The sequence below is a fragment of the Rhododendron vialii genome, chromosome 11a (assembly GCF_030253575.1).
Source record: "Rhododendron vialii isolate Sample 1 chromosome 11a, ASM3025357v1".
In the NCBI taxonomy this organism is placed as follows: domain Eukaryota; kingdom Viridiplantae; phylum Streptophyta; class Magnoliopsida; order Ericales; family Ericaceae; genus Rhododendron; species Rhododendron vialii.
Window position 1 is genome coordinate 1,052,501 of NC_080567.1, and position 5,000 is coordinate 1,057,500.

Genomic DNA, 5,000 nt, shown 5'->3' on the forward strand with positions numbered 1-5,000 from the left:
TATAGATGCCTTATTTTTCAACCCAATATATTTACCTAATTATTGTGTAGCTTGTTTATAATTTTTTGTGATTTTTTCTTACTTTTTTTGTATTTTTTTGTATTTTTTATGATTTTTATATATTTATTTTTTGTTTAATTAATATAAAATTATCCTTTTGGCAAAAAATTCTGAATTTTTTGGAGGAGTTGCTTCATATTTTTGTGAAGATGTCCCAATTCAAAGTTTATGAAAAAAAGTTGCGATGCTCAAAAAAACCCCTATTGCTTCAGTTCGGACACATTGATGTTCCTTCCTGCCACAAGGGCAAAGGCTAATTTTACTACTATAGGGGGGGGGGGGGGGGGGGGGTGTCCCTCCCTTGGGGAAGCCGAGGCCACCCGACGCCGGGTGCCAAGGCACGTTGCTATCGAGACCACCCGGGCAAATCTTGGCCATTTGGCCTCGGTTACTCGAGAAAACACTACCCGTCGGTAATGCACGGAAAAAAGACCGAAAATGCCCCTGAATCGAAATGCTATATTAAGTCGTCCCGCAAGGCAATGCACAGCTCTATCGAGCAGAGCAGGACTCTATCGGGCAATTCTTGGCCATTTGGCCTTGGTTACCCCTGGAAGCACTACCCGTGGGTAATGCTCGGAAAAAAGACCGAAATACCCCGGAGGCGAAATGTTATTTTTACCCGTCCCGTGGGGCAAAGCATGACTCTATCGGGCAAAGAAAAACTATGTCGGGCAAATGTTGGCAGTTTGGCCACAGAAACCCGTAAAGAGATGACCCGGTTGTAACGCTAGAAAAAAATGCCCGGGTAAAGGCAAGGCCTAGCCAAGGAATGGCAGAGCAAACAATGACACTACTATCGGGCAGAAACTAGAACTCCATGGCCGTTTGGCCTCAAAATGCTCGTGCTTTCGAGTCCCGTTGGGAATGCTTGCAGACTCACATCCTCCATGATGCATTGGTGTTCCCATGGGGGGATGCCTCCTTGCTGAGAGGTAAGCTTGCTACCTTGGTGGTGAGCGCCGGCTAACGGATACCTGTTGGCTATGGCACAGTCCCGATGATGCATTGGTGTCCCCGCACGGAAAAGCGTAACTGGCTAATGGTCTTTCATTCCTAATGCCACGTTGCGTAGCCCAGGGGTTGCCTCCTTGTTGAGGGAGAAGCTTGTCGCTTAGGCGGCGAGCGCTGGTTGATGGTTCTCCATTGGCTATGGCACTGTCCCTTGGGTAATTTTCCTCCATGATGCATTGGTGTCCCTTTCGGGGGATGCCTCCTTGCTGAGAGGTAAGCTCGACGCCTTGGCGGTGAGCGCCGGCTGATGGATATCCGTTGGCTATGGCACATTCCCGATGACGCATTGGTGTCCCCGCACGGAAAAGCGAAACTGGCTAATGGTCTTAGATTCCTAATGCCACGTTGCGTAGCCCAGGGGTTGCCTCCTTGTTGAGGGAGAAGCTTGTCGCTTAGGCGGCGAGCGCCGGTTGATGGTTCTCCATTGGCTATGGCACTGTCCCTTGGGTAATTTTCCTCCATGATGCATTGGTGTCCCTTTCAGGGGATGCCTCCTTGCTGAGAGGTAAGCTCGTCGCCTTGGCGGTGAGCGCCGGCTGATGGATATCCGTTGGCTATGGCACAGTCCCGATGACGCATTGGTGTCCCCGCACGGAAAAGCGAAACTGGCTAATGGTCTTTGATTCCTAATGCCACGTTGCGTAGCCCAGGGGTTGCCTCCATGTCGAGGGAGAAGCTTGTCGCTTAGGCGGCGAGCGCCGGTTGATGGTTCTCCATTGGCTATGGCACTGTCCCTTGGGTAATTTTCCTCCATGATGCATTGGTGTCCCTTTCGGGGGATGCCTCCTTGCTGAGAGGTAAGCTCGTCGCCTTGGCGGTGAGCGCCGGCTGATGGATATCCGTTGGCTATGGCCCAGTCTCGATGACGCATTGGTGTCCCCGCACGGAAAAGCGAAACTGGCTAATTGTCTTTGATTCCTAATGCCACGTTGCGTAGCCCAGGGGTTGCCTCCTTGTCTAGGGAGAAGCTTGTCGCTTAGGCGGCGAGCGCCGGTTGATTGTTCTCCATTGGCTATGGCACTGTCCCTTGGGTAATTTTCCTCCATGATGCATTGGTGTCCCTTTCGGGGGATGCCTCCTTGCTGAGAGGTAAGCTTGTCGTCTTGGCGGTGAGCGCCGGCTGATGGATATCCATTTGCTATGGCACAATCCCGATGGATCTCGTCCATTGGAAACGGCCCTGTCCCTTTGAAAAAACTATCTTAATGATGCATTGGTGTTGAAACCCTTAGGGGCAGGGACACCGTTGCGGAGAGGTAAGTTTGTAGATGCTTTTATGTGAAGCCAAAATGTTTTCTAAATTCATTGTTCATCAAAAAATCAAAAAATGAATTTGCAAAAATCTTCCTTGATTACGCATTGGCGTGTCCTTCGGTGATTGCCTATATGCTGAGGGGTAAGCAAAGTTATGTTTTAAAAATTCTTCCTCGACGATGCATTGGTGTTCATTTAGGGAATGCGTTCTTGCTGAGGGGTAAGCATGTCGTTTAGGCGTCATGCGCTGGCCGGTGGTCCTACATTGGCTATGGCAATGTCCCGTCGGAAAGCTTCCTTGATGATGCATTGGTGTTGTAACCCTTCGGGGAAGCCCCACCCTTGCGGAGAGGTAAGCTTGTTGCTGCTCAAAAATTCTTCCTCGATGACGCATTGGTGTTCCCTTTGGGGGATGCCTTCTTGTTGAGAGGTAAGCTCGTCGTCTATTTCAATGAGATGGGTGGCGAGCGCCGGCCGATTGATCTTTTCAATTGGCTACGGCAATGTCCCTTCGGTAATCTTCCTCCATGATGCATTGGTGTCCCTTTCGGGGGATGCCTCCTTGCTGAGAGGTAAGCTTGTCGCCTTGGCGGTGAGCGCCGGCTGATGGATATCCTTTTGCTAGGCACAATCCCGATGATGCATTGGTGTCCCCGTACGGAAAAGCGAAACTGGCTAATGGTCTTTGATTCCTAATGCCACGTTGCGTAGCCCAGGGGTTGCCTCCATGTCGAGGGAGAAGCTTGTCGCTTAGGCGGCGAGCGCCGGTTGATGGTTCTCCATTGGCTATGGCACTGTCCCTTGGGTAATTTTCCTCCATGATGCATTGGTGTCCCTTTCGGGGGATGCCTCCTTGCTGAGAGGTAAGCTCGTCGCCTTGGCGGTGAGCGCCGGCTGATGGATATCCGTTGGCTATGGCACATTCCCGATGACGCATTGGTGTCCCCGCACGGAAAAGCGAAACTGGCTAATTGTCTTTGATTCCTAATGCCACGTTGCGTAGCCCAGGGGTTGCCTCCTTGTGGAGGGAGAAGCTTGTCACTTAGGCGGCGAGCGCCGGTTGATGGTTCTCCATTGGCTATGGCACTGTCCCTTGGGTAATTTTCCTCCATGATGCATTGGTGTCCCTTTCGGGGGAAGCCTCCTTGCTGAGAGGTAAGCTTTTCGTCTTGGCGGTGAGCGCCGGCTGATGGATATCCATTTGCTATGGCACAATCCCGATGGATCTCGTCCATTGGCAACGGCCCTGTCCCTTTGAAAAAACTATCTTAATGATGCATTGGTGTTGAAACCCTTAGGGGCAGGGACACCGTTGCGGAGAGGTAAGTTTGTAGATGCTTTTATGTGAAGCCAAAATGTTTTCTAAATTCATTGTTCATCAAAAAATCAAAAAATGAATTTGCAAAAATCTTCCTTGATGACGCATTGGCGTGTCCTTCGGTGATTGCCTATCTGCTGAGGGGTAAGCAAAGTTATGTTTTAAAAATTCTTCCTCGACGATGCATTGGTGTTCATTTAGGGAATGCCTTCTTGCTGAGGGGTAAGCATGTCGTTTAGGCGTCATGCGCTGGCCGGTGGTCCTACATTGGCTATGGCAATGTCCCGTCGGAAAGCTTCCTTGATGATGCATTGGTGTTGTAACCCTTCGGGGAAGCCCCACCCTTGCGGAGAAGTAAGCTAGTTGCTGCTCAAAAATTCTTCCTCGATGACGCATTGGTGTTCCCTTTGGGGGATGCCTTCTTGTTGAGAGGTAAGCTCGTCGTCTATTTCAATGAGATGGGTGGCGAGCGCCGGCCGATTGATCTTTTCAATTGGCTACGGCAATGTCCCTTCGGTAATCTTCCTCCATGATGCATTGGTGTCCCTTTCGGGGGATGCCTCCTTGCTGAGAGGTAAGCTTGTCGCCTTGGCGGTGAGCGCCGGCTGATTGATATCCTTTTGCTAGGCACAATCCCGATGATGCATTGGTGTCCCCGTACGGAAAAGCGAAACTGGCTAATGGTCTTTCATTCCTAATGCCACGTTGCGTAGCCCAGGGGTTGCCTCCTTGTTGAGGGAGAAGCTTGTCGCTTAGGCGGCGAGCGCCGGTTGATGGTTCTCCATTGGCTATGGCACTGTCCCTTGGGTAATTTTCCTCCATGATGCATTGGTGTCCCTTTTGGGGGATGCCTCCTTGCTGAGAGGTAAGCTCATTGCCTCGGCGGTGAACGCCGGCTGATGGATATCCGTTGGCTATGGCACATTCCCGATGACGCATTGGTGTCCCCGCACGGAAAAGCGAAACTGGCTAATGGTCTTTGATTCCTAATGCCACGTTGCGTAGCCCAGGGGTTGCCTCCTTGTGGAGGGAGAAGCTTGTCACTTAGGCGGCGAGCGCCGGTTGATGGTTCTCCATTGGCTATGGCACTGTCCCTTGGGTAATTTTCCTCCATGATGCATTGGTGTCCCTTTCGGGGGATGCCTCCTTGCTGAGAGGTAAGCTTGTCGCCTTGGCGGTGAGCGCCGGCTGATGGATATCCATTTGCTATGTTACAAACCCGATGGATCTCGTCCATTGGCAACGGCCCTGTCCCTTTGAAAAAACTATCTTAATGATGCATTGGTGTTGAAACCCTTAGGGGCAGGGACACCGTTGCGGAGAGGTAAGTTTGTAGATGCTTTTATGTGAAGCC